Below are 23,147 nucleotides of genomic sequence, written 5' to 3'. Positions count from 1 at the left end.
CAGTATAGATATCTGTCTATCTAGGTGTTAGCTAATCTCTCTGTGTGAAAGGCATCAGGCCCTGGTCAGAGCCCAAGAGGAAGATAAAGTGGTTGAGTGCACAGTTAGTGGCTCCTCTGGCAGTTAGGGTGGTCAGGGAAGGAAGTGACACTTTACTGAAGGAATGAGACAAGCCATGTGAGTATTTATGATTTTCAGAGTCCTGCCTTTCCCAGCCAAGGACTGAGTTAGGCTCATTTTTATAATGACTGTAGTCACAGTTTATTAATGTTGACAATCACATGGCTTGATAGATTTGACACAGGAAGTCAAATAAGCACATAGTTATTACTCATTTATATATGGTGTGATCAAAAAGTACAGTGAACATTAAAATTATTACAGTAAAAGACACAGTACCGTGAATTCCCTTCAAAATACTCTCCCTCACTTCAAACACACTTATTCCATATTTTCACCACTTTTTGGAGCAGTTCCGGAAATCCTCTCTCATGAGTGTGTTTAGTTGTGCTATCATGACTAGTTCGATGTCCTGAATCAAATTAAAACAGTTTCCTTTCACAGTCATTTTGACTTTGGGGAAAGAACCAGAAGTTATATAGTGCCAGACTTGTTGAATAAGTGAATGAGGACACACCATAGTGTTTCCTTCGGATGGCAGCATTCCTTGTGATTTTGATCAGACTTCATAAAGACAGTGATGAAAGAGAACTTCCATAGCTGCTAGAGAGTAATAGGAATGATGGTAGAGTGTATTTGAACCAAGAGGGGAAATATTCCGAGGAGGATAGTGGTAGTGTGTCCTTTTCACTTACTAATATAAGCATTCACCGTATATTTGGATCATGTATGATAGTGCTGTGCCCAGAATGTGCACAAGCTTCTGATTATCATATGGTAGGAGGAAGGAGGACAGAGCTGTACCCAGAGAGTTCACCACCAGGATAAACCTCTGCAGTAAGAATCCAACAAAGCTGCCTAAGCTCTAAGGAGGCTCAATGAAAGCTGGTTTTCAAGTAAGTCTTGAGGAAAGTCTATCCTCTGGAGTAGGAAGGGAACAGGCAAAACAGTTACAGGGGCAGTTGCCCTGGCTCTTAAAACTGGTATGTGGAGAACACAGCATCAGATTTGGGGTCAAAGCAGCCCCAAATGAAGGGGAGCACAATGCAAATATTATGATGGGAGCAATCAAGAAAGGGTGCATATGGGCTGGGACAGATGTGTTCCAGGACAATTCCATCCCCCTCAAATTGGATGTTGAGCTTGGGAAGGGAAAGATGGGAGAAATAACTACAGAGTTTTTCACCTTCCTTGCTCCCTGAGGCCTTCTTCAGTGCCTTTCTTCCCCCATGTTTCCCTTGTTCCTTGTCCTTTTCTAATCATAAAGACAGTCACAGCAGGATTCATGGTCTGAGAGCTGCTATTGAAGCCTCTGCCATTTTGTCTGGGAAATCAGGCATCTACACATTATGGAAAACAACTCTGCTCGGTTGTGCTGCTTACAAAGGATCTGGCCAGGAGGCCTGCATATTTGAAAGAAAGGGTAATTCTTGGCCTTTGCTTCTGACCCTGGGCAGAAATGTGGCTATCTTGAGGGAAGGGTGGGAGGATATGCTGTGGTTTTACCAGATAAAGGGGTAACCATAGCCTGGGTTGTAAAAGGGATGAGATAAATGTGCCATCTCTAGGAAGCTCTGCTGTTTCACATGTGCAGCCTTGGCATTACACTTCTTGATTTTAGCATATGCCTTCATTTTCTTTGAGAGAACCCTCCCTTCTACATTTGATCTGAAAGTCTATAAATACAGCATTCAGTGGTACAGGCTCTGTCAAATGTATTCATTTGTATTCCTTAATGCTAAATCTGTTTTCTCTGTAATGTGCATGTTCCCATTGAAGTGAGCAGAGTTGTTGTAGGACGTTTCAGGAGTGAGTAGCAACCTACCACGTTGTCTTCCTTCTTAAGGGGTAACAGGTCTTCTTTCATTTTCCTTGTAGTATACAACTGTGTTACATGGATCTCATTACTGTACTCCAATGCCAAGGGTGTTTTGAGGGTTTATTCCTATTAACAAACTATGCTGAACATTATTGATTGAAAGCAGTGTCATAAGCTTTACAAAAATATTTTGTGAAGTCTTGGCTAGTCCCACAGGTCCTGGAGGTTTGGAACTCTGCCCAGCCAGGCGCAAGGCCCCAGAGCTATACTCCAGGGTTGTATACTGGCTAACTGTATGGGTCCTAGTGGATCCAAACTCCACTTAGCCAGGTACAGGGCCCCAGTGCCATACTGTAGAGGTATGTTCCGGCTAGCCACATGGGCCATGGAGAATCCTAGCTCTGCCTAGCTTATTGTCCCAGCATAATCCATTGGGAGAACACCAAGCCAGCTGCACTGGTCTCAGAGGTACTGAGCCCTGCCCAGCCCAGACATCCAGAACCTCCATCTGGGAGTGACCAGCCTAGCAGATGAATCCTGGAGTTTCAGGCTCCACCCATCCCAGCACAAGGCCCCAGAACATAGTTCAGGGGTGCATCCTGGCAAGCCATGCAGGTATCACAGGATCTGAGCTATGTCCAGCCTAGCATCCCAGTGCAATCCATCAGGAGGGTGCCTGGCCAGCTGCACAGGTCCAGAGGAAAATGATAAAACAAAAGAGCAAGATGCAGTCTCAAACCCCCAGCCCACTGAGAACAAACCTAGAAGGCACTGAAATGGAAGACATTGGAAACTGCACAACTGAACTTTCTGAAATGATAGGAACTAAAGTAAAGAAACAACTCCATGAAGCTATTGAGGAAATCAAATCAGAAATAATCTCCCAGGTAAAAAAAGAAATAATAAACATTATAAAAGAAATGTTAGGTGAGGAACATAAGAAGATGATGGAAATCTTGAATAACAATATGACATAATTAGAATGCATGAAACAGATTCAAAGAGTTATTAAGGAAATTAAAAAGTCCATTGAAAGCTTGCAAAAATGCTTGAATGAAGCTGAAGATAGACTCGCAGACCTTGAAGACAGGATGGAAATTAATGATCATGAGGGGAAAGACCTTTGAAAAATAACAAGGAATCAGGAAACAATTCAACAGCTGCAAAAGATGCAATGACAAACAATATAAGATTGGTAGGTGTCAATGAAAAAATTAGAAGTCAACACAAATGACATAAAAAGACTGTATACAGAACTAATAGAAAAATTTTGAAGCATGGGAAAAGAATCTGATATGCAGATAAATGAGGCATATAGAACCTCAATTAATCATAACCAAAATAGATCTTCACCCAGACATATAATAATTAAGATTCTAGAAATTCATCACAAGAACAGAATAATAAATGCTGTCACCGAAAAAAAATGGATCACCTATGAAGGAAAAACAATCAGAATCATGGCAAATTTTTCAATACAAATCATTAAGTCAAAAAGAGCTCAAAGTATTTCAAGTCCTGAAAGAAAAAAACTTCCAACTCAGATTGATATGTCCTGCAAAAATATCTTTCAAAACCGATGGAGAAATAAGGTATTTCCATGACAAAGAACAAAAGTTCATGATCACCAAACTAACACAACAAAGACTACTGAAAAATACTCTAGAAAGAGATGGAGACAACTTTAATTCTAAGAACAACAGCAGAAAGAAACCATCAAGCAGGGAAAACTATTAAACAGAAAAAGTAGGGAATTAACAACAGAAAAATAACATGACTAAGATAAGTCAGTATGTATCAGTTATAACCATCAATGTAAATGGACTGAACTCACCAATCAAAAGAAACAGACTCACAGAATGGATTAAAAAACAAAATCCAACAATATGCTGTATGTAAGAAACACATTTAACTTAAAAGGAAATTCATAGACTAAAAGTCAAAGGATGGAAAATAATACTCCATGTGACAGGAACACAGAAAGGAGTGGGTGTAGCTGTTCTGTTTGCAGACAATGTGAACTTCAAGAATGATGAAAAGAGATAAAGCAGGTCACTACATACCTTGTTAGGGGAAAACTTCAAAAGGAAAAGATTACAGTTATAATATATATGTGCCAAATATGGGAGCACCAAACTATGTAAGACAAATATTAATAGACATGAAAAACCAAATAAGCAATAATACAATTATAACAGGAGACTTTAACACCTTATTGTAAAAAAAGACAGATCAACCAGACAAAAAAGCAGCAAAGAAATACAGAAAGGAATCAAACTTGTGAACAACAGGACCTAGTAGATATGTAGAGTGTTCTATCCAATAACGTCAGAATACACATTCTGCTCAGTTGCATATCAGTCAGTCTCTGAAATAGACCATATACTTGCCCAAAGAACATGCTTAAGTAAATGTAAAGGAATTGAAATAATTCCATGCATATTATCTGACAATAGCACATTAAAATTGAAAGTTAATACAAAAGAAGCCACAAGAACCCCATAAACACATAGAAGTTAAATAACACTCTCCTAAACAACCAATGGGTCACAGAAGAAATTAAACAGCATCTAAAATCGAGTGAAAATATAATTACAACTTACTAGACCTGTGAGATACAATGAAAACAGTCCTCAGGGAAATTTATAAAAGTAAATTCCTACATCAGGAAAATGGAACAAACACAAATAAATAACTTAATGTTACACCTCAAACCTCTAGAAAAAGAAGAGCAAGTCAAGCTCAATGCCCAAAGAAAAGAGGAAATTATAAAGGTCAGAGCAGAAATTAAAGCAATTGAGACTAAGAAAGCAATACAAAAAATAAATAAATCAAACGGTTCTTTGGGAGAATAAATAAAATTGATAAACCCCAGCCAACCTGATCAAAAAAAGGAAAGAAAAAAAAAATCAAATCCATGCAATAAGAAATGAAAAGGGTAAAATCCCTATAAACCCTGTGGAGATACAGAAGATCATCAGTACTTAACTTTGAACTAATCGGTTCGATAACACAGAAGAAATAGATACCTAAAAACATATGAATTAAAGAAGATGTAAAACTACTGAATAACCCAATTTCAGTTAATGAAATTGAAATGTAATTAGAACTTTACCAACAAAGAAAAGCCTAGGTCCTGATGGATTCTCTGCTAAAATCTACAAGAAATTTAGGGAAGACTTAATTCCAACACTCCTCAAACTCTTCAATAAAATAGAAAAGGAAGCAAGTCTCCCTAACTCATTCCTGGAAGTAAATATTGCCCTAATACTAAAACCAGAAAAAGATCCAACCAGAAAATAAGAACTAGTTCTGGGAAAACATGGCAGATAGATAACAGCAGCTACGGAGGCTCTCTGAGATACCCAGCTTAGAATCCAAGACTGGTGTGGTATGAGGAGTCCTAAGCAAAGGGAGATATACCCTGCCAACCTAGTACTGAAATAAGCTGAGAAAAACGAACTGGAAATGCAATCCCGGTGCTATAACTGGAACAGATAAAATCTCAGCATGGAAGCTGGAACCTGCGCCTCTGGAAATCACGATTTGAATTTCCTGCCGCCGCTGCTGCTGCGTCTGAATCAGCACAGCAGGGACAGAGAGGTGAAACCTCTGAGAGCAGAAATTGGCGAACAGAGTTGAGAGTGGGACTGGTGGGGAACCATGCATCGACCTGCGGTGAGTGAGAGGAATGGGGACCCCTGCATAGATAAGGAGGCTCCAACAGAGGACATTCTGGGACTGGGCAGACTAGCCAGAACAGGACACTGCAATGACTTCAGTCACATATTCCCCTCTCAAGTGGGATTGGTGGGGAGCGCTTGGCCTGGGTGATGCCGCTGACTAAGACCCAGTAGGCTAGCCCAAACGAGGTTCCAGCACCTGGTGGTGCACCCTAGCAGTGAAGCCTTCAGTAGGTTGACCTGGAGGGGTGGGCCCAGCAGAAGCTGCCCAGGTCTGTGTCTCCCTAGTACACTGCAGTGGGCGGGAACACCTAGCCGGTGCAATTCAAACTGTAACAGACAAAGAAACTGGGTCTCCTATATACGCTTGTATGGAAGGAACAAAAAGTATGGGAAGAGGGAGCAACAAGAAAGGGTCCTCAGCCCCCAATCCTGAGAACACTGATCCAGGAAAGGTAAATGCAAAGGAGAATGAGGACAGAAAACATCAGACACGGCACCAATAGACATAAAACGATATCTCCAGAGCCTCATAGATGAGTTCAAAAGTGAAGTATTTAACGAAATAAAGCAAGATATAAGTAGAATAGTTAGAGAAATGCTAAGCACCACCCAAGAAAAAACAGATGGTGGAATGGAAGAACAGGAAAAGGGAGAATTGTTTGATGGAGAAAATAGAGAAAACATAGAATACGTGAACCAGGTTCAAAGAGATTACCAGGAAACTAAAAACTCTATCGAAAGCTGGCATAACAACTTGAAAGAAACTAAGGATAGAGTATCTGAACTGGAGGGCAGATTTGTAATGTGGGAACATGAAATCAAAAACTTAAAAATAACAAGGAAACTAGCAGTAACAATACAAAGGTTAGAAGATGATAAGAGGTTCTATAACTTAAGAATTAAGAATGTAAAAGAAGTAGAGACACAAACAAATGAACTACACAGGATATTCACAGAAATAATCCAGGAGAATTTCCCTAATTTAGCAAAAGGTAAAGATACTCGGATGTATGAGGCATACAGGACCCAGCCACCTACAATCCAAACGGAACTATACCCAGGCATATAATAATCAAAATTCCAGAAATCCAATATAAGAGCAGAATATTAAAAGCTGTCAGAGACAAGAAACAGATCATTTACAAGGGAACACCCATCAGAATTACAGCAGACTTCTTGGCACAAACCATCAAATCACGAAGAGTGTGGGGAGAAATAATTCAAGCTTTGAAAGACAATAACCTCCAGCCAAGATTGATATATCCTGCACAACTGTCTCTAGAAATTGATGGAGAAACAAGGTGCTTCCAGGATAAAGAGGAACTAGGGGAATTTGCCACCACCAGTTCTACTCTATGGAGAATACTGCAGGATATTCTAAAAAAAAGAAAAATACCAAGATTCCAGAAACAGTGGCAGAGAGGCCATAATGAATGAAGCAGAAAGTGAAATGAAGAAGACAAACTGACAACTAATGACAGAAGAAGAGCTCAACAACAACATCCTTTTGATTTGACTGACTCTGTTTTGTTATGTCACGTTTAGTTTTATTGTCTCAAAAAAAGTAATAAGAACTGTGGGAGTAATAAATACAGATTTAATGCAGTTTCAACCAGCATGCCATTAGTGTACCTCACAGATCTAGAGAAATCATTCCTAAAATTTATCTGAAACCAGAGGAGGTCTATTATTGCAAAGGCAATTCAGGGCAATAAAGGCAAGGCAGGAGGCAATCACAGTCCCTGACTTGAAATTGTATTACAAAGTTACTGTCTAAAATCATCATGGTACTGGAATAAAAACAGACCTGAAAATCAGTGGAATAGATTAGAAGATACATCCACAACTATAAACACTCAACCATGTTATTTTTGATGTAGGAAAGAAACTTAATCACTGGAAGAAAGATAGTCTGTTTAAAAATGGTACTGGAAAAACTGGCTTTCTGTATGCCAAAAACTAAAACTAGACTCGTTTCTATCATCGTGCACTAAACGAAAGTCAAAATCAAACAAAGATTTAAATATTAAAACAAATACTACATCTGCTGGACATCAAGTCGGTACAAATTTTGAAGACGTAAGGATAGGCAGAGAGTTCATGAACAAAAATGAAACTGCATTGGAAATAATTCCCAGAATCAACAAGTGAGATCTTGTCTTATTACAAAGTTTTTACAGGCAAAAGAAATCTCCAAGAGAGTGAAAAGAAAACCACGAATTGGGAAAAAATATTAGCCAACTGTCCTTCAGACAAAGGACTTCTATCTAGAACATATAAAGAATAAAAAAAAATAGGCCCCCAAAATTCAAAGACCCAATCCAAATCTGGGCATCTGAGATTAATATATAACTCTCAGATGAAGAAAAACAAATGGAAAATATATTTAAAAACTTTCAACATCAATGGTCATTTGAAAAATGCAAATAAAAACAATGCTGAGATTCCATTTTACTCCAGTAAAAATGGCCAAGATAAAAAATCACTCATAACAAATGCTGGATGGCTTTGGGGAAAAAGGAACCCTGCTCCTCTATTGGTGGGAGTGTAGACTGTAGACGGGATGCAACCACTGTGGAAATCAGTGTGGAGTTTCCTGAAAAAGCTAGGATTAGTGGTCTCATTTGATCCAGTTCTGGGCATTTTCCCAGAAGAATTGAAAACGTCATACCACAGTGATATATGTATACCCATGTTTATAGCAGCACAATTTGAAATAGCCAAATATTGGAAACAATGCAAATGCCCATCAACTGAGAAATGGATAAAAAAGATGTAATATTCTTATACAATGGAGTACTACTCAACTATAAAGAAGGATTGCATTGACGCTTTTATAGGTAAATGGCCGTGATTTGAGACCATACTAAGTGAAATAAATCGAACTCACATGTGTGAATATCATATATCTCTCTATTGTAAGCAAGTGAAATGTAAATAAGATCCAAAATCTATAATAAATATTTTGAAAGCGTAAAAATGCTACTCAAAGGGGAAAAATAAGTAGAATAAGGGAAAAATAGATGGGGTAGGGGAAAAACAGAAAATGGAAAAGGAAAAAGAAATTTGTATTTATGTGTGTGTGTGTGTGTGTGTGTGTGTGTGTGTGTGTATTCTATACGTAGCTAAGATGACTATAGTACTAATTCTATACTACTAATTCTGTTAGTTCTTGGAAAAGAACAGTTAAAACACTCTTAGAATTAAATCAGTTTTCTGTGTCTATATCTGGTAATTTAAGCAACTCTTGAATAACAGTATGCAATATAACAACCATTGTTAAATTCCTATCATCTTGTTTTGAAAGCTTATAGTGTGATTGTCTTAGGGTTTTTGGTTGTTGTTTGTGTCTTTTGCTTTTTGTTTTCTTTTATGTGTTCTATTTTATATTTTGTTTTTTAAAAAATTATAATTATTTTGTGAAAGGTTCTTTTTGCTTTGTTATCATATAGACTTAAAAAAATACATTTCTTAAAATATTTTTCCTGAAAGATATTAAAGCTGATTCACAGTCTTGATGCAGTTAGTGTTGGAAATGACTTTATTCCTCCTGATTCATTCAAAGGCTGCCCTGACAGAAAAGAACACAGGGTTTCTGCACTTTGGACTATGCAACTGCAGATCTTCTCCTTTGGCTCTTCCTTACCTGCTTATCTGATGTCAGAATTTTAGAAAGGCTTAAAGATTTTGATCATAACTAAAACTTCAGATACAAATACTCTTGAAAGAGAGAACAGTGACCCCTGTGCATTGTGTTGTATGATGGCCACCATAAGAGGGAAGTAAAGGAGGTCAAGGGAGGGAGAGGGTTACTGAGCCCTACTGCCTTGAAGGATAATTCATTTCATGGGAGGAATACACAATGCCTTGTTTGTCTTGGTTTCTCTTATCCTTGGCAGGGAGTAGGTGCCCCATGGATATTTTTTGACTGAAGGTGAACAGAGTAATGGACAAGTGATTCGTTTGTGCATACTTAAGACAATGAAAAAGGTAAATCTGCATGTCAGTAGTTGAAACTGCCCATTTCACCACGAGCATTCCCAGTTTCTTTGTTTCTTTCCCTTGTTTTCAAAAGAGTCTTAAAGGACAGGCATTTCACAAATGATGAATTAACTTGTCTTTGATGGTGCAACCCCCCTTCAGTAAGCTTCTCCTGTGAGAAGGTGACAGACTTCTACAGGCAAACATGCTGGTAACATAAGCAGCTGGATGGTCAGAAACTCTTGAAGATACATTACTGTTCTTGAAAAGCACTGTTTGGTTGAATAGTCTCATCTCTGGAATTTAAGGAGTTTATAATCAACTCCCAGCCTGGAAGCAAGGTCTTTATTTGCTGAATTAGATGGTTTGATTTGTTTGTGTCCTTAAACACCCTATTTAGAAAATGTTTTAATGAGCAAATATTCATTTCTAGTTTTAATCTTGGCATATTTTTCAGAAACATTAGTCTGTTCTTACTTAAAGTTTACATCTAAATTTGAAATGCGTACTGCTAAGAAATACGAGAGGGAGGGGGGCCTTGCCAGCACTTACAGTCCAGGGTCCTCACTGTGCTCACCTGCTTGCATGGCCTGCTTCCCAGGGGTGCCATGAATACCCATCTACCTGTAGCAGTCTATGTCTGCCCATCTTAAGTCACCTGGTCCTCACTGTGCTCACCTGCTTGCATGGCCTGCTTCCCAGGGGTGCCATGAATACCCATCTACCTGTAGCAGTCTATGTCTGTCCATCTTAAGTCACCTGCTCTTGAACAAGTAGTTGATGTCTTTGACAAGGTTTACGTATTGTTTGTGTTCAGCAGTATTCACAGTAATTTTCATCTTGCAAAATGACCACATATCTATATTCAGAGTTAGAAGAAAAGACAAGAATGTTAAGACATTGTCACCTGGAGGTTTGTCAGGTTTTTTAAGGAACTCTTAATTATATACATTTTCCCATCACCCTATCCAGCATCTGTATGTCTGTTGTAGGCAGGAGTTCATGGAGCCTGATTGAACAGACGCTGGTGTTCTGTAAACACACCCCTTGAGTTCCCCTGCATTGTGCAACATGTTACCCTTATGCTCCTTGGCTGCTGATTCATGTCTGCCTCCTCTTGTCTGTCTTCTCATCTTTTCATCCTGGAATTCCTGCTGTCGTCATTGCTTCATGATTTTTTCCACTCCTATTAATCTAGTATTTCTGTCTTTGCCACGGCCTGCTTTTTCTGATAGGAAATGTTTTTAATGCAATTATCCATTGTTTATTCAGTAAACATTTGTGAGCTGTCCTTTGCCATGTTATATACAAGGGACACAGAGAGGAGTAAGCTAGAATTATTTTTGTTCCTAAAGAACTTGTAGTTTTATGGATTAATAACTAAATAATGGATAACCTTTTTTTTTTTTTTGTCTTTTTCTTTTTTATTGGTACCAGGGATCGAACTCACGACCACACACTTGTAAGACAGGCGCATATGCCACTGAGCTAAATCCCCAGCCTTAATAACTACATAATGGGAAAGGAGTCACAATTATGTGAGTGAACATGATCTCAGCTCTGTGTAAATAATACCAGTAATGTCTTGATGTGCAAACATTGCATGTTAAAGTGCAGTATAATTCAGTCTGACTTGGTGGCAGACACACTGGTAAGCTATTCTGTTGTACCCAAATACCATATTTAAAGCTTACTTTGTACATAGGTCCAATGTTGATGTGGTAATGTTTGAATCAAGGAGTTTTTTCATCCTTAAGTGTAAAAGGAAGTTTTCATGATTACCAGCATATGACTTACAGTTCATGAGGTCTTTGGAAAGTTGAAATTGAGTCATTCACCATTGTGGCTGAGCAGCAGGGCAGGCAATTATAGAGGTTCAAATTCCCAGCATGTCACATGAGGGAACAGTCCAGCCCTTGGCAGCCTGCCACTTTCTGTACGTGGTAGACAGGTTCTTGAAATTTGACGCTCTCATGTCTTTGTTGAAAAAGTTTACAGGTTTCAGTAATCCTTCAATGATTGGACCCATTTCTCTTGTGAGACACAAGTGCAAGATTTTATTGACTAATTGTGAGAAAATATATTTCAGTGACTTTTTAAAAATAACTACCTGCTTGATCTTGAATCATAATTCATACTTTGGCTGTAGAAATAGGGCACTGCTCATTGTATTTATTATATTGCTGCTGACTGCCCTTAAAATATGGGTACACTACCTTAAGCATTTGAGCTATCAACGAAGCACACAGTAAAGTAGAATTTGGATAATTATTTCTTCAGTTGACTCATAAATAGAGCCTTAAAGAATATTCCTACTGAAATCATAATGAACCCTTCCATGAGGTAGAAAGGGTAACTTGTGAGAATAGTAGAACTCTTAAGAGGTTTTGTCATTCGCTAACCTCTTTTGGTATTCATCTCCATGCTTTAGGGCCCATCCCCTCCCTTACCCTTGATAATGGGTACAATGGTCAAAAGCATCATGTTTTGGATGTTGAAGAATTATCTAGCTGAAATGCTTTGGAAGTTAGAGTCTTAGAATGAGGTCCAACTTCTTGTATTTACTAATCATGTGATTCAGTTTAAGTTCTCAAATTCCTAGTCTGAAAGTTGGAAATAATAAATGATGTTTGTCTCTACTTTACCCTAGCTACTTTCTACTCACAGTGTAGACCAAATGAGAAAAATGAACTGGAAAGTGCCCTGAATGTGTGTAATGAATTGTCTCAGGTTTCAGGAAAGGGCTGTCTGTACTTGAAGATAGCTACTGAGATTTGTCCTTGTCTGGTTCTATGATCAAGAGCAGCTAACCCCCTAACTCTAACCCTAACCTTTTAGCCGCCTTGCCTTAGAGGAGTCTGGACTATGGTGGGGCAACTCAGTTTATTACAAAGCTTTTTTTTTTTTTTTTAATTAAACTGAATTGTATCCTTGTAACTTACACTCCTTGGTTCTAGTTTTACAGAGAAACTTAAAATGATCCCAACTGGGCTTTTCTGGTCTGAGAAATTTGTAACTGAGAAAGGGGTGTTACAACTCTTTTTCCTGTTTTCTGTAGCTCCATTCAGTGAGTGAGTGCTGGTACTTGTCATGTGGGTGCCACACTTAGGCACAAAAGGCAGCTATTGTTTCTCTTTTTGCCCTGTGGAAGTAGAAGCAGGGAGGCATATGTAGCTCAAATGGAGATGAATGGATAGTAGAAACTTTGTAACTCCATAATGTGCAAGAACACCATACTTTCAGTTGTATTTAGAATCCTTGGTGGAACAGAAAATGCTTGCATTTATTGGTCTGTAAAAATTTAAATGACCAAGCAAACTAGTAATATACAAAAGTAAAGGTGAAAAAAATGACAGATAATGAAGACAAGTATTTGTAGTTTTTATATGAACCTGTTTGTGTAGCAACCACGAAGTAAAAAGATAGAAAAATGACACCACCAAAGTATGTTAATGCCTTGGTTTGGGCTACACTTGGTGTACTTGCAGTTGCTGCATCCAAGTAGGATCCTGAAGTGTTATCTCAATGATGAAACACACTACACAAAACTCTACATAGATTCGTAGGCTCTAACCCCAAACCAAGCAAATGTAAAGGCAGCCATTTTCCTCAAAGTTGGATACCCTGGGTTCTGTTCTTGACCATCGGTACTGATTAGCAGTGTGACTTTGAGACAATGTCTGTACTTCTTAGAATGGCACTTTTCCTCACATTTAAAATGAGATTGAAATTCTCCCTCCTGCCTGCATTTATAGGTGTTAGGATCAACTATAAAGATATATATGAATTTGAATATTAACACTATTGTTGTGAGTCATGTAACTCTTGAAAAGTTCTTTAAACATCTCCGTACCTACTTCCTCATCTTTAAAATAGCAGTAGTATCTTCTTAGGGTTCTTGTGAGAAGTAAATGAGCTAATTTCTACAAAATATTTAAAACAGTACCTGACAGTTAATTCTAATAATTAACTATCTCTTTTGTGAGCTTTTGAAGGCTCTGTGTCTGACTATATCTTAAGTATTTTTTTGGAAGTAACATTTTTAAAGAATGAAACTAACACACTATTTACCAACGAAATCCAGTAACAGAATTAGCTTATTTATTCTTTCTGATCATTTTGATGGTTGCTATGCTAGAAAAAAGCTCCTCAGTTTTGTGTTATATTGATTTATTCTAGGAAATTCTTTTTACCCATCCATGTGAGCTCGGAAAGCTGTAGGTAGGAGTCAGTATACTATAGTGCCTTCTCTATTCTTTTGAGAGTCTTGGGATCTGACTTTGTCCAAAATTTTGTTTTTACTTTGTAAAAAGGAAAAAAAAATTAAACATTACCTTTGATTTTGAACAGTGCTAAGATTCAAGTATTTCTGTGACTCATTTAGCTTTTAGGAGTAATAGAATTTTGATCAGAAACTTCATTTATATCAGATTCATTTGTAATAACCTTAGTGGTTAAATTCATAGAAGGGATATCCAGGTAAAAATCCTGATCATGATTTCCCATCACTTCTCTAAAGAGGTAAATTTGTAGGAAATCCTTAGAAGTTAGGTAGCTAAATTAATTTCCAAATTAGCTTCCAAAGAAACATTTAAGGAAAAAAATCATAGCTTCCCTAGGCTATTGTAATAAAGGACTTTATGACTGTGGCATTCTTTAAGGTGTTTGTTTTTATAAGTGAAAGCCAATTACTATTATCTTCATATTTATCTCTAATCTAGAATGATTTCTTTAGACAGAGGGGTTTTTGGGGCCACCTACTGGGTTTTCAGAACTATTTGGATGTTAAAGTACTTCACTAACTCTAAATGTGGTTACTTGTAACTCATTTTTACAAATTTGTCAGTCACAGCTTGAAACTTTGACATGGAAAAAGGACATGTAGTCCTTTTCTATTTTCCTACTTATAGTAATTGAGATTGTTAATGTTTTCTGTTTGATCCACCTTATGTGTAATTAAACTTATATCTTGACTTATAATATTTTTAAGCTTTTTAGTTCTGTATATTTGCCCCTATACAATATTATAATCCTAAGTACCACTACCCTAATTATTTTGAAATGAAATTATTTTGATGTATGCAAAAGAAATAGCTAAGGATACCTGCTAGATGATTTTTTTTTTTTTGTAGAGAAAGTGCCAGGAGTGTCAGGTTTCTATTCCAGGAGATGAGTGGCATCTCCTGGAAGCTGGGGAGTGAAAGGCATGCTTTATCCGTAGCAGGGTGAAAATGATAGTATATGCAATAATCCTGAATCTGTATAGTGTGGGGAATACTCTTTTTTTTGTGTGTGCCAAGGATTGAACTCCCGACCATACACCTACAAGGCAGGCACTTATGCCGCTGAGCTAAATCCCCAGCCCTTTTTTTGACTTTTTTTAACATCAATTTTCTCATCTGTTAATGGAGATACTACTTGTCTGAAAAGATTGTAACACTTCAAACAGTCCAAAATGCATACTATATTTTCAGTAAATGGTAACTGTGATATTTTATACTAGAAATTTATTCCACTTAGATGTAATATTTCAAAGGTATTTCAGGCTTCTCTGTTTTATGAATGTACTAGTAGGTTTGTCATTTCTGAAGGTTACCTAAAAGACTTTGAAACAACCAAAACATATACTTAATTTTTGAATAAACAAATCATTAAATTAATTCTTTTCAATTTTTTTTTACTACTGTAGTCTTAGTGGTCATTTTTCCATTTCTTCAGATTTTGATATTTTTGTCAGCTTTAAATAAGTTAACAGAGTAACTGAAAAAGATACAAAGTGCCTCTAGGATAGTCTCCCTATTCATCAGTTCATACTTAATTCATTAATTTATTCCTGGATCAAGTCTTTTATGGTTGCTCATAACATAGTGTCATGGACACATATTTTCAAGTTAATCCCTTTGTGAGGGAAAAGGAAAAGATATATTTATGGTGCATCATGGGCTCCACATTCCTTGGCGTGTATGTGTGTGTGTGTGTGTGTGTGTGTGTGTGTGTGTGTGTGTGTGTCTGTCTGTCTGTCTGTCTCTGTCTCTGTTTTTCTGTCTCTCTTTCAGCTTATCAGCAATTTGGACCTTGTATCAGTATTTCCAGGAAGGAATATTCTTACTGTGTTCTAATGCAAATTGAACTGTTGGTCTGGGGTCCAATATTTAAAGAAACATTACATATTTTAATGAAACATAAAATTGGATGGTAAGTTGTCTTTTTTTTTTTTTTTAAACTAAACTTTTGTTCAATTTGCTTCTTCAGGTAGCATTTCTGAAGTTGTTCAGTGAGATTTCCCAGGATTCCTGCAGATAGAAATAGGTAAGTAAGTGAAATTAGATGCCCTCATTTTTGGATTGTTTGGGGACATCTGTGTGGGGGCCAACTTCTTGAGAAAGGCATAGTATTTCAGACTTTTGGACCTGCATGGTAGGCACTTGTCTTTCGGGTAGCAAACACTTTTTGGATGAATATGCATCACTGTTTTAAAAGATTTGCTGAAGCTTTGTACATAGTGTTGGAGTTAATGCTGTTATTTCTGTGCTTCGGTGCTGACATGCTTTTTTCTGTTCATATTTACGAACAAGTTTCAGAGATCTGTATAATGGACGCAGCAGACTTGAAGTTGTCTTTCATTTAGAGCTTGTTTGTGAACCATTGTTGTCATTCCTTTCAGAAAGAGAAAGTAGAAATGGCCAATTCAAATTACCCAGTTTTATTACTTGATGATAGCTCATGCAAAAGGATGAATAAAATAAGAGTTGGAAAAAGTTAACTACTAAGTGATTTATGATGAACTGATTAGATTTTAATTAATAAAGCTCACTTTTGGAAATTATTAGTAATAGGGGCTGAGTAATCACCTATAGTATACATTTAAGCCAATAAAGGCAGTGGCCAGTTAAATATTGCAATTGTCTCCAAAGTCTGATCTCCTCTGCTTCTCAAAAGGAGAGGTCTCTTTGGCCAAGTTCTCCATGCCCTTGTTGTAAACTCTGGGATGAGCTCAGACCAAGGAGCCAGGGTATGGTGTGGATTGTGGACCAACTTACTACCTTTTGGGGAATATCTGCCATACATCAGGGATGTATACAGAGTATTACACAGACACTGTCTAATCTGTAGAAAGGTTATCTTTTGGGGTTACAGGTTTAGGGAGAAAGAAAATATGTTTTCATGTTACATTTTGAGTTACTGACTTCTCAAGTGTTATTAAGTTATTCTCTCAATGAGTGCTGTTGAAGACCAGTCTTGTTCTTTAATGGGGACTGTAAACACTTATGAAGTTGAGCAGTGTTCTGTCTCATGGGAAAGCTAGGCCTGACCTGAGGTAGGTGCTGTCCTAAGCAGACCAATCAATGGCAGTTTATCAAACTGAAATAGTATTGAAATATCTGCTCCATATTTATTTAGTTGAGGTGGGAGAAGATGATTTTATAGTAATAAAGGTTTCTAAGAAAAAATACATACCTTTTCCATATTTTGAAAATAAGGGGTTTATTATAGTGATATTTCTGAAAAAAGTATTCTGAGATCTGCTAGAAGATGGCGAGGGTTCTTGATGCCCTGAAGTTTTACTTAATTAAGAATGTAAAACTGACAGTTCACTTATTGGATAACTTATAAGTATATCTGGAACAATGTGAGCATTCATGTATACTTTTTCTTTTTTCTTTTTCCTTTTTTTGACATAGCGTCTCACTGTGCAGTTTAGGCTAGCCTTGGACTCACTCACTGGCTGGTCTTGAACTTGCAATGATCCTCCTGCCTCAGCCTCCTAAGTGCTAGGTTTATAGGTGTGAGCCACCATGCCCAGTTACATATGTACTTTTTTAACAGTAAATTTTACAGTGGTTAAGCCAGATAAATTATTTCCAGTGAGAATTGGCATTATGATATACTTCACATGCCAAGTACATAGCCAGTCTTAAAGTGCTAGAATAGAAAAAAAAATATAAATTATGTAATAATTTATGTGGATTTCATGTCGAAGTTATTATATTTTCAGTATTTTGAGTTAGATAAGTTATATTAAAATTACTTTGTTTTTGCCCTCTTTATGGTTTTCGGGGTTGAACCTAAACCTTCATCATCCTAGGCAAGTGCTCTATCATTAAGCTCTATCCTCGGGCCTTTTAAAATTCTATTTCGTAAGAATTTGGCTACATTGCCAGGCTGAGTTCAGACTTTGATCTTCCTTCCTGAGCCTTCTGAGTGGCTAAAATTATATGCATGCACTACCATACCTAGCTCTTTTTTACTTTTTAAGGGTTGCTACTAAAAATTTTAAATAATACATGGGACTCACAGTGATACTTTCATCAGATAAGGAGGTCCTTCAAAAGAAGTAAGTAGTTTCCAATTTATTATGTAAAATGTTGTTTTCTACAGTAGTTTGTAAAGATTACAAAGGTTTTTTTTCTTTTAGGAAATTTGATCAAGGTCTACCAATTAACAAGTTTGAGGAATTTTAAAGAAATGTTCAGAACTGGAGCTGGAGTTGGGCATGGTGGTGTAGTCCTATAATCTCAGTGCTCTGGGAGGCTGCGGCAGCATGATCTCAAGTTCAAGCCCAGTCTGGATACCTTGGTGAAATCCTGTCTCTGCATAAATAAACAACAAATAAATAAAGGACCAGAGACATAGCTCAATGTGAAAAACCTTGAGTTCAATCCCCACTTTAAAAAAAAAAAGTCAAAATTGGAAAGCAAAAGCTTCTAACAGATATGTTCCCTAAGCCTGAAGTGAAAGAGTCTGGCTCAATTTTCCTGTGGTCCTTTGCCTCAGTAACCTATAAAAGTATAGAGCATAGAGTACTCTTAGCCTTCCACCTTACAGTTATCCTATAGGACATACTCTGAACACTTGTCATCTGCTTCTCTGATGATGGTTGCCTTTGGCATTTGATACAAAATCATGCCCTGGGTCACATTTTGCCATACTTTGCCACGTCAGTTTAGGAGCTGTTATCTAGGAGAGAATGACTTATTATGCCCAAAGGGAATCAGTGCTCTAATACAGCAGTACAGGTGATATGAAGACATACTCCCAATGAGATGATTGCTGACTAGATGCTTGTTACAAGTGCAGGAATGAAACATGCGAAATAATGCAGGTGAGGTCCACTTGGCAGTGGGTGTTTAATTCAGCATCTTACTAATCTGGGTTTGTATCCTGGTTGTATCCTTCCAAGGTAATGGTGCTGAGGTTACCTAGCCTCTCTGGTTCTGTCCTGTGTTGTGCCAATGAACAGCAGGCACTTTCCTTACTCAGCTCTTCTGTTATAAATAGTACTTGATCTACAGTGTGTACCTGCACTCCTTCAGGCCATGTTGTGGGGAAAATAGTGACATCTTCTCACTCCGGATTGAGCAGATGTATAAGTCTACCTGCCAGAGTTGCCAGGTATGTTCAGGAATTAATATGTGCAAATTAAATAAGAATCACTCTCAAATTTTATGGAGAATCATTAGCTAAAGAAATGCAGCTTTTACTTTTAATAGTTACATCAATGTTTTTAACTTGCAGTATCAAAAAACAGAATTCATTTAATACCATCAACTTGGAAGCACTTATTAGAAGTGAAGAAGTAATTAATCAGAGAGCTTACTAGAATTAATCAGAAGCACTTTTTAGAATTGAAGAAGTAATTAATCAGAGTAATTAATCTCTTGCTTTACTAAAGGTAAGTTGGATCAGATAAATGGTCTCTTGATAGGAAAATGATAGAGATAGTGATTTTCAAGATGTGATGAAAGCAAGCCAAAGTTGTTAAAGATATTAAAGAATTAAATTACATGCAGTTATTTCTTTTATTTTTGTTACCTCATATTGGCAACCTGTCTTTCTTCTGATAAGAAATCATAGTTATTGTAGAGACCTGGGGCTTTAGCCTATAGAGACATTTGCTTTCTATGGCAAGTTGCTTCCTTTGAGAGTCTGTAGACTTCATGTGTTCAGATCTGAACTTGCTGGTGTATCCATAGGGCCCAGTATAGTGTCTGACTCAGATGTTCAATGGGTATCCGTTGAATGGATGGTGAATAAGTGATGGTTAGATTGCAGACCAGGTCCTGCAACTTTTTGAAGAGACCCCTATATCAGTACATTGCAAGGCACCCAGCAAAATACCTGATATATTTTCATTTACAGTTGGGCAAGTGGAGGAGTAAATATGGACTTAAATATAACTTTCAATTTATATTGAAGTTTTGAGAGTATGATAATTTGGAAAGCTATGAAGGTTCTTTGAGGCAGAGAAATGAAATTGAGGTAAGGATCATGGGCATGTCTTTGTGTAGCTGGATTAACAATAGGAATATCAATTTGCACCAAATCCGGATTGATCAAAGGCCAAGAGACAAGGGTGGAACATGCCTGTGGCAAGAAACAGTGAGGCTAAGCGGGAGGCATGGGAGAGTAGGATGGGCAGGGCTGCAGTTGACTGAGGAAGTACAGTCCCAGGGAGGCAGGGCCTCTGTGGTTAGCTTTGGACAGGCACAGGAGCAGGGCTGCAGCATGTGGTAAGTGGGTTACCATAGGGAGCTTCAAGTGCAAGGAATAGATGTTAAAAGAATTCTCATGTCATGGCTCCAGTTCTTTTGAGAAAAGGAGTAGTTACCTATTCTAGGGAGAGGAGGAGAAGCTGGTTAAGAATATATTCACCCTTCATTGAAAGTAGCTATTCTTGGTGCAGTGTTGTGGCTTTTGTCTTTCCTCTGATGGATTGTTGCACAGAGAATTCTAGCCTTCCACTTGATGAGATGTGTTCACAGGGCCATTCTCAATCTGTTAGTGAAGGTGTAGTGGTTATTGTGTTCAGATGCTAAAGTCTGAAGAAGGCTCTCTAAAACCTCCAGATTTGGTTCCAGTGGCTATTACTGTTGTCATTCTGTCTATGAGAAATGTCATTCTGTCATGAGAAATGCTCATGATCCTCACATAGAATTACATTAATATTCTGCTTTTTAAATTGCTCCTTGAAAGGAAGATTAACAACTCAGCCAAATGAATATACATTAGCTGGTATGAACCTATCCTTTCATCATTATTGTAAAATGTACATATGCTTTTATATGAAACTTGTTACCATTGTAAGAGCTATAAACATTTTATTTAGTATTCTTTACGTTTTTTTAATGCCAAACTGCAGCAATCCCTTCTTGTCACTAAAGAAGGCAATAATATAACCTCAAAGTTCCTAGATCCTACTTCATAAATATGTACTTCATCTGCTCTTTGAAACTTCGGCATGACATCCTAATTGTCTTCTCCTGAAACTGCCTTCTCCTGAATTAAATATTGATTTAATTTGTTTTCCCTTTTGGATTAGTGAAGTCACCACAATAATACTTTATAATCTTTCCAGAACTCCCTGTGTTCTCATGGTGGGCAGAGCCAGTAGTTATACAGTGGTCCTGCCCTTTCAGTTACTCCCAGCCCCAGCATCCTGCAGCCTGGCCATTCACCGTGCATCCCAGGGCAAGGGTGCCAGGCAACCTGTATGTAAGGTCCGCTCAAGTCTCTCTCCTCTTTCTAGTACCATATGAGAATAGTCTGTGCAGAACTCTCAAGGCTGCTTCCCTAAGCTACGATGCACTTGGGAATTGATTTGATTTGATACATATTGTTCTCTGCACATAGCCAAATCATCATGGCTCAGGTCATCTCCTTCATCCTTGTGAAAAGCCCAGTGTGACTCTGTGAATGAGCTTCTTTCCTCTTGTTGCTTTACCACATTTCTCATTCCTTGCTTATTTTCAGACTGCACCCTGATGGCAGTTAAAATCCAGTCCATTTTCCTCTTGACATTTAGGGAGTGACTGTGGGTTGGAAAGACGCAGATACAATAGTGGTTAAGTGCTTTCATTTACTCCTAATCCTTATTCAAGATCAAGGACATCAGTTTAGCCACTTATCCTTATATCAGGTACATTTAAATTTATCCATATAGACACTGGCAAGTGTTTTGGTGAGAGGGGATTTATGGAGAACGTCACTGTGCCAAACCCCTTTCCTTAGGCATTGTGATATTCTGTGTTACATGTTTGTGTATTTACCTCATCTACACAACTTCAAGAGAGGATGGTTTTTCACCTGCCCAAGAGTCACACTTTAATCTTTCTTAGTGCTGCTCAACGTTGGTACCCTCCGGAAGCCATGTAGCTGCCCTCACATACTATTGTGACTGGATTAGAATCGCCTCAGATGTGTAAAGTATATGTGTCCCCTCAGTCAAAAAAACCTACATTCATATAGAAAAGTATAAACATGCAGGGAAGAAAATCTGTCATTTTAGGAGTTACCACTGTTTATCTGATGGCTAAATTTCTAGGAGTATTTCTTTTTGTACATTATTTTGACTTTATATTGTTACTTTTTTCTATTCTGAATCCTTCAGTCAATCAGTCAATCAGCCAATCTTTATTTACAGAAATAGTCAGTGGCTATGTTTGGCCCACAACCTATCATTTGCAGACCTGTGAGGTTACAGTTCATAAGGAGTTAGTTAGTGGAGAATGCAGAAGACAACTGCCATTAACTTCACCCTTTTCTTTGTGTTCCTTCTGGGTTGCAGCCTCCTTCCTTTTATCCTCTGGGGAATTTTTGGATTTTTATTATTAATAAAATCAAATGTTTTTCATAAACTAAGTAGCTCTTTGTAGTTTCCCTTTAGTGAATGTTTGTTTATTATCTCCCATTCAGGCATAATTGTCATTTTTTATAGTGATAATTGTGACATTTACAAGCTTGTTTCATTTTTCTAGATTTATTGGAATATATAACTTCACATGTAGTATCTGCTCAGTAACTGTAAATTTTATACAAAATTATACTACATTTGGGAGAAGGTCATTGCGGACATGTCAGAGACCACAGCTGGATGTTCTCATGTGCCTTCTTGGTTGTGTCTGCCACAAATGAAGCACACTGGCCCCACCTCACTCAGCCCTTGTGGGCACCTCGTGCTCACTTTCATCTGTGCTGATACTTTTAACTCCCTTGGCCTGTCCTGAAAAGACCAGTTAGAGCTCTTATTGTCAGAAGAAAGAATAAACATAAGCACTGGCTCAGAATAAAGTGTTCATTGTTCTCATGAAGGACTCTTTACCAATTTCTCCTCCCCAATAGGACTTTCAATCTGTCTTTGTCTGCCCCTTAACTATCATTACAGGTAGCCCTTGACCCATTCTTTCGCTTGTCTCTTTGCATGCTCTGACTTGCCCACTCCAGTGGCCACGGCTCTCTTCTAGGCTCCAGACCCATAAAGTAGCTGTTCCTTGGGTGTCTTTCCTTAATATCCCTTGGCACTTACAATACAACATGGCCTAAAATGAACCTTTTCCTCTTCTCTTCACCTGCATCCCTTTCCTTCTGCCTCATGTGTCCAGGTTTTACTTCCTAGATCAGTGAATGTATGATTGCCTAATTAGATATTCCTTACCAAGTGATAAATCAGTTTTCTGTAATATAAACCAAAATTATTTTATAAGGTATGCTATTTTAATGAAATTTATGAGTCATTTATAAATTTAACACTTATAGATTTAAAA

General features: G+C 37.7%; 1 protein-coding gene across 7 annotated transcripts in view; it reads left to right on the top strand.

Moving 5' to 3' along the window:
• Lhfpl2 (LHFPL tetraspan subfamily member 2) overlaps nucleotides 1-23,147 on the top strand; it is a 144,331-nt gene that overhangs the window by 63,818 nt on the left and 57,366 nt on the right. For 5 of the 7 annotated variants that reach the window (XM_063258395.1, XM_063258397.1, XM_063258394.1 and 2 more), the window contains one exon: nucleotides 15,859-15,915. The exons of 1 other annotated variant lie outside the window; for it this stretch is intronic. The gene's annotated coding sequence lies outside the window, so the exon portion shown is untranslated. Of the gene's footprint in view, nucleotides 1-11,121; nucleotides 11,145-15,858; nucleotides 15,916-23,147 lie in introns of those variants that run through there. One more of the 7 variants, XM_063258396.1, reaches the window with a different exon arrangement.

This window comes from Cavia porcellus, unplaced genomic scaffold (assembly GCF_034190915.1).
Source record: "Cavia porcellus strain 051 isolate PalLab524CR breed Dunkin Hartley unplaced genomic scaffold, mCavPor4.1 scaffold_11, whole genome shotgun sequence".
In the NCBI taxonomy this organism is placed as follows: domain Eukaryota; kingdom Metazoa; phylum Chordata; class Mammalia; order Rodentia; family Caviidae; genus Cavia; species Cavia porcellus.
This window is presented reverse-complemented; position numbering and strand designations above follow the sequence as displayed.